The following is an 11,506-nucleotide window of genomic DNA, read 5'->3' on the forward strand; positions in this document are numbered from 1 at the left end:
TTTTACTTATATGTGTTTAATAAATGTAACAGCCTTAATATAAAGAATAAAAAGGAAAATACAGCCTCAATAGGTCATGTTTTTAGAACAATGGGAGAAATAATGACAATCACTTACTCCAATTTTAAACCAATTCTGAAATAAATCTGCCATGCCTGTTTATAATGTGATGTTTCCATTCTGCAGCTCATTTCTATCATCATTTCCTCCTGACTTTGTGCAGTGACATGTCTGAATACTGATCCTGGCAGTAGCTGCTTGGTGCCGTCTTGTGTTGCAGCCCAGCAGCCAGTAGATGTCAACGTTGCCGCACACCATCAGCAGCCTCAGGCAGCAGCTCCCACCGTCGCAGAAGCATCCACGTCGGAGGACACATGAACGCTCCGATAACCAGCATGTCAGGACAGACAGACCCTGAACGATACTATCATCCACAGCGTGAGCAGCAACACAGCTGCACAACCTCCACCCTGGAGCACAACTCTGGTGTCCAAGCATTGACAATACTGCACCATTAAAGGGCCATTCTGTAAGTTGTAATGTGCTGTTGGCTGTTACTGCCACAGGGCACTGGTATATTATCATTATATAACATGACAGAAACCAGGTTATGGGTCTTGAAAACCAAACACTGTTTCTGTTTATTTGTTTGGATCACTATGGATGGATGAGCGAGTCTCTGGGTAGTGAACATGCGAGTCCACAGCCATGCAAGCAGCCCCGTAAAGCTGCACCTGGTCTCAGTGTTCTTCCTAAAGAGAATGACAACATGGTGAAATTTACCAGCTTCACCATGCTAACCTTAACTCATTAACACCAAGTGCAGCTGATGGGAATGCCGTTAGTTCTGCAGGCATTTGTTCATTTGTCAAAGCACTGGACACAAAATAATATTAAAACGCTGACCTAGAAGAGAAGGCAGGGAACGTGAACACCTGAACCAGATTCCACCACCATCTGTCCACTACTTGTTGAGATGTTACAGTCTGAAGCAGAAGACCATTTGGATATCACATGCACAACAATGGGCTGGACAGACAGACGGACAACTACGAGGGTCGCCAGTGTAGAGGCACAATAAAATATACCTGTCTGCTACTCACAGTCTTTGTCTACTAAAGTGTGGGTCTGTTGAGTGCGACCAGAGTACAGAGCAGTGCTCCTCCGACCCGTGGTTTGGTGCTGAATCTTTACAGAGCTGCTCTGACCTCTGCCAGGAACAATCAGCCCCTCAGATCTGGCAGCCAATTTAAAGCTGTGAGCGGCGTCAGCTCTGCTTTGCACTTTAATTGATTTTCTGTTGTTATCTCAAGGTCCTGATGACATTCTGGGCACAGACGCCACAGCTGCATGTGGATCTACTCGCTCTGTCAGTGCCAGGTAATACATACTGTGTTTCTATCCCTGTCAACAGGCAGGGTGGAGCATCGGCGCCACCTCACAGCACCAAGGTTGTGGGCTTGAAACCTGCAGATTCTTTCCATTGATCTTGCTTCCATCTGGTGTTTAACATGCAGTCTTTAATGTGGATGCTCTCTGGATCAGGAACAATGGTTTCAGGTGTGAAGCATCACCAGAATGCATCTCCCAACATAGTCTGGGCCATGGAGTTGGTGCAGCACCAGGCATCACACAGTCAAACCACATCAGTGACTGTGTGCAGTCAATACGTGTTACAAAAATACAGATTAGGTCATAATCATATATTTATACTATGCCTGTTGTTGACAAAATGACTTCTTGATCCAAACAATTAAAGATATTTACAAATGAGGACTTTCACTGACATCTGATAACACCTGGAATAGTCAGGAAAAGTGCAGACAGAAAGTCAAAAGGCAAAACTCAGAGCACTGGACACTTAGCTGTAACAGTCAATGCACCACTTGTTGAACAGCTGTGATTTGGGGGCGGAGGCCTGAAAGTCTGAGAGGTTTCCACAGGTATTTTTACTGGGAAAAGGAACACATTTCCACAGTAAACACCAGAGCATCACTTCAAAATATTCAGCCACTGCAGAAATCAGAGAAAGTTATTTTGAGATCCTGACACTGAGGGAAAAAAAATCAGGTTTTGACGGGCATATTAATCTCTAGCCTAGTCAATCACAAATGAAGCAGAAAGTGAAACACTGCTCTTAAACAGGACCTGCATTATTCGTGTTTTCAAACAGTCACACCCACTGAAAAACATCCAGGACTCTTTGCAAACAGGCGACCGGCACCTCATTAGCATTCACACGCTCACTCAAGGAGAACAAACCTCAGCTGTGAGAAGAGCACACAGCCGCTAACCGATGTCAGAGCAGAGCTGTGGTTTGTCTCATCTCCTCAGAAGGAGACAGACAGAGAGAAACGACAGCTGAAGTGTTCGATGTGTTGTGGTGGTGGGATTTCACTTCGGTCAGATGTCGGGTTTTAAAATGTCGAAGAGCAGGCTGTGCAGGGGAGATAAGAAGCAATGGACAACATCATTTCCAAGACAAAAGGCTGCTAACTTCCATTTATCATGTACACTCAGACTACAGATGGCATGAAATTCACATGTGCACGTTAGCTGCAAACAGCACAGACAGGACGCAGAGAGCTACAGGACACACTGATGCAGAAACAAGCTGTTTATAACAGTTGTTAGGTATTTTTAGTCAGATAGATATTGGTTAGATACTTGATGTATTAGAAATGTTTAGAGTAGACAGGATGTCTAGTTAGACTGTTAAATGCTTAGTCATTCTCATGAGTTACTGCAGGTTGCTTATGGTCAAGGATAACTAGATAGAAAGTTGATGACTGTTAGAAGACAGGATGTTTATTATTGTTATTATGACGTGTATAACTGTAGTTATAGCCATAATCTTTTCTTATGTTTAATGTCATGATGTCACTAGAGGTCGTGTTAGAATGTTTTAGCTACACACCACATAATCAACAGAGAATCACACATTGATTTTCTTCATGCTTTGACTACTGCCATGGTCAGCTGCAAAGCTGGCACCGGGAGACATCATGGTTTGGCGTTCCTGTGTAGAATGGGGTTAGCCCGAGGTGATATAATGTATAGGCCTGTTGTGGTTCAGGGTCCTTCATCTTTCAGCTGCCTGTGTGCATGTTGGAGGTGCAAGATACCTGAGCGTGTAATGTTAATTTTTACCTGTGTTCATTGAATAAATCAGCACTGTTTTGAAGTTACTTGGACTGCCTCGTCTCTCAGAGTTAGCGTGGTGAAAAGTACCAGGTACAACACAATGGAGTGTTAATAAATAAAAACATCGACCAAACAAGAGGCTTACATGTGAACCTTAATTTCAGATGTAAAAATCTGGCTCAGTTGGAGCTCCTCTATCAGAAGACACACCACTACTCCACTGTGTTCAACTCTGTACAACATTTATTCAAAATGCAAATAAGTACTTTATTTCTTAATCTTAACTGGGAAGTAATTTGTGAAGTATTTTGCGTTACTAAATGGCTTAAAGCTTTAAACAGAACTGACGTTTACTCCTAAGGAATAAATTGGGTAATGTCACGGACAGCTTGTGTTTTCAAGCAGCTTGTTACTGTACGTTCTGGCGCCTTGCAGACCAACTTTAATGATGGGCTGTGCCAAAATGGCCGATTCCTCACTTGTGACACTGTTCATGCATCAACATCCAAGGCATAATTACAACAGGGAAAGCCAAGATTTTTCTGAAAATGAGGAAACATCTCATCACAGAATTAGTTTTATTGGCCAGGTGTGCTGGGCACACAAGGAATCTGACTCTGGTCCAGCGGCTCTCAGTGTGTATGTACAGTGTTCTTCTGTCAGGCAATGTATAGACAAGAGAACAAGATAAGAATAAAGAAATAAGAAAAAGAATGTGAAAACAAGAATAAGGAACGTGCATTAGAAAAATAAAAATAAAGTACTTATAAATATAATTAAAAAATGGTCACAGCACAACTAGATGTGTGATCATAATGCATGTGAGAGGTGCGGTTGTTTGGCAAGTGTAGAAAAGGCGTCTCTGACCACAGATGCATGGACGGCACTGACAACTGAGTCATATGTGACAGTCATTATAGAAGCAACTGGAAAATACAGGGCACTGTTCTTCAGACTAAAACTGCTGAAAAGCTGGTGAATGTGGTTTCCACCACTCTGGAACACTGGGGACCCGTAAAGTCATAGCAAGCACAACAGCAATACAGAGCTAGCCGCCACAGAGCAGCTGGACTGAGACTCTCAGCTGGGAGAAGGCAAAGCACCCAGAGTTCAAGCTTTAAAAGCTGCCAAACAAAAAACACAGAAGCTTTAAGAAGGCATAGCGGATAAGACACATGGCATTAGCAGGACCAACGGGGAAACAGGGATCCTGATACTGGATATACTGTATGTCTGAGTGCAGCAAACATCTCTGTATGTTTGCAGGTGTATTAGCCAACTACAGTAACCTGTTAAAAGGTGCAGGAAGGAAGACTATTTCCAAAACAGAGCCAGATCCAGAGGGAAGTTGAGTTGCAGTTGATAACTAAATGATGATGGACATGCTAGCTGTCAGAATGTTAGCTGTGTACTAGAAAGCTACTGTAATTAGCTAAGCCATGTGCAGACGTGTTGCTGCATAGCTTTCTGATTTATTACCCAAACTTTGACATATGGTAGTCTCTAAATACGTTTGCTCAACTCACAGAAATATAGTAACCTAAACATTTGGATATTTGACTTAAACATGCTTGCTGCACACAAAGGCATATCGAGTCTGAGGATCCCAGTTAACTTATTCTGCTAATCCCTCACCTTTGTCTTCTTAAAGCTGTTTTTCTTTACTTTGTTGGTAGTGCATCCTGGAAGACAGCAGCTTTTAGACATTTTGCAGTTTTCTGTAAAAAGACCAAATTGTCAAAAAAAACAGCTTCACTCAATACAAAATCAATGAGCAAGATGAAATGTTTCCCTGCCCCTGTGGGCGTGGTCTAAATGCGCTCTGTCTCTATAGATAGGAGGGAAACCAAAAGTCCCAATCACCAACCTTTTTCTCATTGACAACCTGGTAAAACGTCATTACAGGTGACATATTGTTGTATAATAACAAATTAAGGTTTAACCCGTTTTAATGACAGAGGGCTCGAGTCCCAAGTACTGCAGTTGATAGTTTATCACAGAAGTATTAGTTATAGTCCTGTATACAGGACTATAACTATACAGATACAGACTGTAAACCTTAAACATTTCATAGTTTCAGAAAGAAGAATCCTCAGTGAAACATGCCCAGTGCAGTTACATAAGCCAGTTAAACAGTGGCCATGGTGAAGGTGATATCTGACTATGTGTAGTGCTCAGCTAGGTGCCTACACTGGTCCCTAGTTAGTTAACTCATTAGTGTCCTTACCCAGCTGTGCCTTTGAAACTGTCCAGCCTGTGATGTCTGCTCTCTGGGCTGGCTCTCAGTGTCCCTCCAGTAACGTTAAACTTCCACCAGTGCACTAACAAAGCATTAAAAATGTAGCACAGAGGCATCTTGTTATAATAAATGTGGATATTTAGTCTTATTTAACAGCATGACTAACACATGGTTTAGTCTGTTTGTACTGTTGAATGTTTACTCTGAAGTGTTTGAGTTAGGTTTTACTTTGAGCTCTACATCAAGATGCTCAAAGACAGAGGTTGTGTGCACACCGTTATGGTCCCACCCCTTCCTGCTCTTTTGCTGCACTACCTGCAGGTGTCCGCTGGTAGGGTGGGTCCTACAGCTAATATGGCGACACCTGTGTGAGTCTCAGCTGAGACTATTTAAGATCCACATCGCCTGGGTTTGTTTTATTTCATTTGTTGTTGTATTGACAACATGCATACACCCAACTCCACTCATCCATACACCGCTGATTTGACTGATTCTCACACCCCATATGTTGGACTCCGGCAGGGCTGCCCTTTGTCACCGGTTCTGTTCATTATTTTTATGGACAGAACTTCTAGGTGCAGCCAGGGGCCGGAGGGGGGCCGGAGGGAGTCCAACATGTTGGACTCCGGCAGTGGATTGCATTTGTTGAAAGTTTGCTTTTGGATTTGGCTGTTTGTGCAGCTAACTGTTTACCAACTAGGGCATTTTGAGACTGTTACTAACAGGTTTAAGACAAATGTTTGTTAAGGGACTGTTTGAGGAGTGAGCATTTGTTTCCCTTTTTCTCAGTGTTAGTGAACCTAGCTGGGATTTTGGGGCTGGAGTGCTTTTCCCCTGACAGGCTTGGCAGTGAGTTCCAGTAGGGGACATGTGAAGTTTGAATTAGGTGGCGGTGAAAGTGGGTATAGCACAGGCTCAGGAGCACCTCTGTGACTGTGAGAGGGTCACCAGGTTGCTGGCTGCCCTTCTCAGTCCACTGGTTTAGAGTGCATAAGTATCCCACAAAGACTAGGGTGGAGCTAGTTAGTGTGGTTATAACAGGCAGCTAGAGGGGTGGGTCTCCTGCTCACAGTGGTTCAGGTAGTGCGTTTTTCTCTCTCTCTCTCTCTTTTCGGTAGAATCTGTGGCCATGGCTTCACTTGTGGGCAGCTTAATTCAGGCTCCGTCACAGTCTGTGTTGGAACAGTGCAAGAAAGAGCAACTTTTGAGGATTGCAGAGCATTTTAAAATTGATATGGCCGATAAAAAAAAAACTTGAAGGCAGTGTGAAATTGGCTTTAAAGAATGGTTTGATTCCAGCAGATGTGCTTACTGCTCAGTTTAGTCCAGTAGCTGGTGCAGGATTAAACCCCAGAACTTTAACTTTTGAGCAACAAAAAGACCTGGTGCAGCTGCAGTGTAATTAACAGGCTGAATGTGAGCAGTTTAAGTATGACTACAAGTTAGAACTCGTATGCCCTTAAACAGAAAATGAAGCAGGCAAAGTTAGAGCTGCAGCAGTATCACCTGGATCTGTTACAGGAGGGTAAGATGGATGCATCTGGCATTGTGGATCAGTTGGTTCAAGGGAATGTTGTTCAGTTTCATCTGGTTAACAATCTTTGCCTCCTATCTAAATTCATTGAGGGGGATGGGAATAATTTTTATTCTTGGTTTGAACGGTTAGGTGATGTGAGGGAGTGGACTGACTCAGAAATGTAGAGCTCCAGAGCATCATGGGCCCCCCAGCAGCCTAGGCCTATAGCAGCATAACTAAGGGAAGGCTCAGGGCCACCTGATCTAGCCCTAACTATACGCTTTATCAAAAAGGAACGTCTTAAGTCTAATCTTAAAGGTAGAGAGGGTGTCCGCCTCCCGAACTGACACTGGGAGTTGGTTCCATAGGAGAGGAGCTTGATAGCTAAAGGCTCTGCCTCCCATTCTGCTTCTGTGGACTCATTTTACAGGGAGCCAGTGGAGAGAAGCTAATATGGGAGAGATATGATCTCTCTTGCTAGTTCCTGTCAGTACTCTGGCTGCAGCATTTTGGATTAACTGGAGGCTTTTTAAGGAATTATTGGGACATCCTGATAGTAAAGAGTTACAGTAGTCCAGCCTGGGAGTAACAAATGCATGGACCAGTTTTTCAGCATCACTTTGAGACAGGATGCTCCTGATTTTTGCAATACTGCGCAGGTGAAAGATGGCAGATCTAGAGACTTGGTTTATGTGTGATTTAAAGGACATATCCTGATCAAAGATGACTCCAAGGTTCCTCACAGTAGTACTGGAGGAAAGAGCTATGTCATCTAAAAGGGATGCATTGGTGGATGGTGCAGTGGGGAAATGTGCCATAGCCCATATGAACTTTGGTAATGTATAAGTATATGACAAAACATTAAGGGTAATTCTACTTGTATGAGCTGAATGTATTTACAGTATGCCTTTATGGTTAACCTCTTTATGCCCAGGGCAAGGGTTTTAGTAAACCCTTGTTTTATATAATATAACAGTGGAGCAGTTTTTCCTGTGGCTTTATTTTTGGGCATTTGCCCAGGCTGGTAAAACAAGTCCAACTACTCACCATCCAAACACATATATCTTAGCCAAAGACTGAAAACGAGACAAATTCAAAGACAGTGCTGAATTAACTGCAGCTGAACAAAGCTGTATTTCCTGCCCTCCCTTGTTCTCTGGCACTTTTAAGCCGATGTTAAACCATTTCAGCAAGAGGGGACATCAAAGCGGAGCGCTGCATCCTTCAGGGCCACAGGGACAGTAATCTGCCTCCTTACACTCCTTCTCCTGCCTCCAGTCCATAGCACAGCTGCCAGAGATTAGCTGAGAGGTTTCTATTTTCAAATAGTCTCAAAATATCTGATACGATGAGAGCGAAACCCCTCAACAACATAACGTATGTGCTGTCACGTTTCTATGTCAAAACAGCAAAGTGAGGGGAGAAGGACACAAACGCAGGACACACCCCTGCAGCTGGTTTTACTCACAAGGGCAGAGAAGGCTCACTTTACAGTCCAGGCTGACAAAACCAGAGGCAGCACAAGACCAGAAACAGGGGTCCGGCGACCAGTCAGACCCAGTGTGGGAGTCTGCGGGGACAGATTCCAGAGGCAGGCAGGGTTCACAATCCAGACACAGTCCAAAACAAAAGTGAAAACACAAAACACTGGGAACAAGGAAACATAAAGGGCTAACTGAGGCAAACTATGAGCACAGACACTCCAGAGTCCAGGACATCTAGGGGCTGGCAAGGGAACAACAGCTAATTGACTAAACACAGAGCAGGTACAGGACCAGGACAGCATGTTTTTATAAGACAGAAAACAAATTGGAGCATTTGGGGCTCACTGAAAAAGGTTTCTTCTCCATGTCTCCTAATCACGGCTCAGTATGCCTTTAAGAAATCTTCAGTTCATGATCATTTTGGTGAGTTGATCTTTTCCTTCAGCAGAGTCAATCGCTACTCATGGACATGCTGATGGATTTTCTCCTCCAGCATCCAGGTGTGATGGAGGAGATTTAGAGGAGGTCTGCAGGTCTCCTCCTCGTGACGCTGCAGACCTGATCATCTGTGTGTGGGTGAACAGTATGTGTCAGGGCATCAGCCATGCCTCCACAACAAGCTGTCAGCAACATGAGGAACTTACTACAATCATTTGATCCACTGTTAAGCTGTTTCCAAACACAGCTCTCACAGCTGCCTCTACTGGAGGTGAATACAACCTTCCACTCTCTGTGTGATTTGTTAGATCGAGGGGGCGTTTAAGCCTGAGCGTCTTGTCGGAGCAGCTGTAACTCTGCAGCCTCTCAGGCCTCGTTCTTCTGCCAGTGTGTCAGAAGCAGCACAGGATCACAGGGACGTCAAGAGCAGCAGAGGACACCAGAAATTACTTCAGCCTTGTGGGACAGCCAACGCACCTCAGAGTAAATTGCAAAACATCCAGGATTTGATTTCCTCAGCAGCTGTCACACATTCTTTCACATTTGATTTTAAAGAGGGCAGGCTGACACAAACACAAGTGACAGGGTCACTTACTGCAATTTATAGATGTATAACCCTGAGCACAGTGGGTTAGTGCGCCTCCTGAGTACTGGATGTGAAGTTCACGGCATCATCTTATTGATCACAACATTTAACATCAATCCTGCTGAGGCTCCATAGAGCTCCTCCCCTCATCTCACTGCTGACAACACACGATACGACCACGATGACTGTCAAATGATAGATCGTGTGTCCCAGCCAAATGCAGCAACGTGTGCAAACCTGTCTCTGTCAAGGATGGTGGACTGGGAAGGTTGAATGAAAGATAATTTATTGAGTCACAGAGACTTTCACTCTCAGTTTGTCTGACGGATCAGTGAAATATGTTGTTGCACCAGCGGTCTCAGAATCAAATACTGATTAATCGGTGCTGGAACATTAAAATGATCTACTTTGTGCCTCCTATGCAATCATCATTTTTTACATTGAGGCTTTTGTATTGATGATTTTATTCCAAATAATTAGGCCACTATTTTCATCAACAAGGACTTCAGCCTTTGAGAAGCACTGCAGAGTGGTTTAGAAAACTATGAACATGTATATTCTACTGTGCGTGCACTAAAATAGATTTGTAACTCGTTTCATTCAGGAAAGTAGTATACTTTTCATTGGGTTTATAACCCAACGACAAGCAGGTGATCACAGTGACTGAGGAAACAGACGAAGCCCTGAATTTGCTCCAACAGCCACCAGTTAGATGATCGATCCTCTCTGTTTAACACTAACCAACACTCTGTCTGCTCCTTGCTCAGGGATGAGTGGAACTGCCATGCTGGGAGCACAGAAGCTGAGCCATGCCCGGAGTCCCCTCTGGTGTCCCACCTCCTGTCCCCGGCCCCCGTGTTAACCTTGACTCCTGCCATGCAGGCTGACAGATGGCTGGCTTCCCTCAACAACATGCACGGCTGCAACATAATACCAAACCTCCTGCACAACCTTGACCACAACGTTAGAGCCAAGCAGGCCAGAGGCAGCCCGGTTTCTAGATTAACGCCTGAGAAGGGAGCAACCAGCAGCCAGTACGGTCAGCAGGTTCTTACAGAAAACACTGGGCACGTTTTACTTTGCAACTAAGTTGCTGATGCAACATGGCTAAATATAGTTTTAAAGCAGGACATGTGTGCCAGATCGAAGTTTCATATGGACATGTACCACCCCCAGAGGACAAGTCTGTGTGCCAAACACAAGCCACAGTCTTCTCCTCAACGACATGCTGCTCTGTGTTTCCATGAAATGCTCAGAGTACAGTCAGGGAAAAAATTATTTGAACCTCAGCTGATTTTGTAATTTTGCCCACTAACAAAGAAATGATCAGTCTACAATGTCAATGGTAGGTTTATTTGAACAGTGAGAGACACAACAATAACAAAAAAAATCCAGAAAAATGCATTACAAAAAAAGTTATACATTCATTTGCATTTTCGTGAATGAAATAAGTATTTGATCTCCTATCAGTCAGCAAGATCTCTGGCTCCCAGGTGTATTTTATACAGGTAACGAGCTGACATTGGGAGCCCTCTCAGCTCGTTACCTGTATAAAAGAGACCTGTCCACAGAAGCAATCAATCAATCCAGATTCCAAACTCTTCACCATGGCCAAGACCAAAGAGCTTTCCAAGGATGTCAGGGACAAGATTGTGGACCTACACAAGGCTGGAATGGGCTACAAGTCCATCGCCAAGCAGCTGGTGAGAAGGTGACAACAGTTGGTGCGATTATTCGCAAATGGAAGAAACATCAATTAACTGCCAATCTCCCTCGGTCTGGAGCTCCATGCAAGATCTCACCTCATGGAGTTTCAATGATAATGAGAACAATGAGGAATCAGGCCAGGACTACTCGGGACGAACTTGTCAATGATCTCAAGGCAGCTGGGACCATAGTCACCAAAAAAACAGTTGGTAATGCACTACGCTGTGAAGGACTGAAATCCTGCTGTGCCCACAAGGTCCCCCTGCTCAAGAAAGCACATCTACAGGCCCGTTTGAAGTTTGAACATCTGACTGATTCAGAGGAAGACTGGGTGAAAGTGTTGTGGTCAGATGAGACCAAAATCGAGCTCTTTGGCATCAACTCAACTCGCC

The 11,506-nt window shown here is 44.1% G+C and overlaps 1 protein-coding gene across 2 annotated transcripts in view; it reads right to left on the reverse strand.

Annotated features, from left to right (window-relative positions):
* Positions 1–11,506, reverse strand: part of LOC109967740 (rho GTPase-activating protein 8) — a 51,652-nt gene that overhangs the window by 34,369 nt on the left and 5,777 nt on the right. The window contains exons 2-3 of one of the 2 annotated variants that reach the window (XM_020613525.1): positions 5,372–5,465; positions 4,780–4,862 (exon numbers count right to left, since the gene is read on the reverse strand). The exons of the other annotated variant lie outside the window; for it this stretch is intronic. The gene's annotated coding sequence lies outside the window, so the exon portion shown is untranslated. The remainder of the gene's footprint in view (positions 1–4,779; positions 4,863–5,371; positions 5,466–11,506) is intronic. 2 annotated transcript variants of the gene reach the window in all.

The sequence above is a fragment of the Monopterus albus genome, unplaced genomic scaffold (genome assembly GCF_001952655.1).
Source record: "Monopterus albus unplaced genomic scaffold, M_albus_1.0 scaffold134.1, whole genome shotgun sequence".
Classification (NCBI taxonomy): Eukaryota; Metazoa; Chordata; class Actinopteri; order Synbranchiformes; family Synbranchidae; genus Monopterus; species Monopterus albus.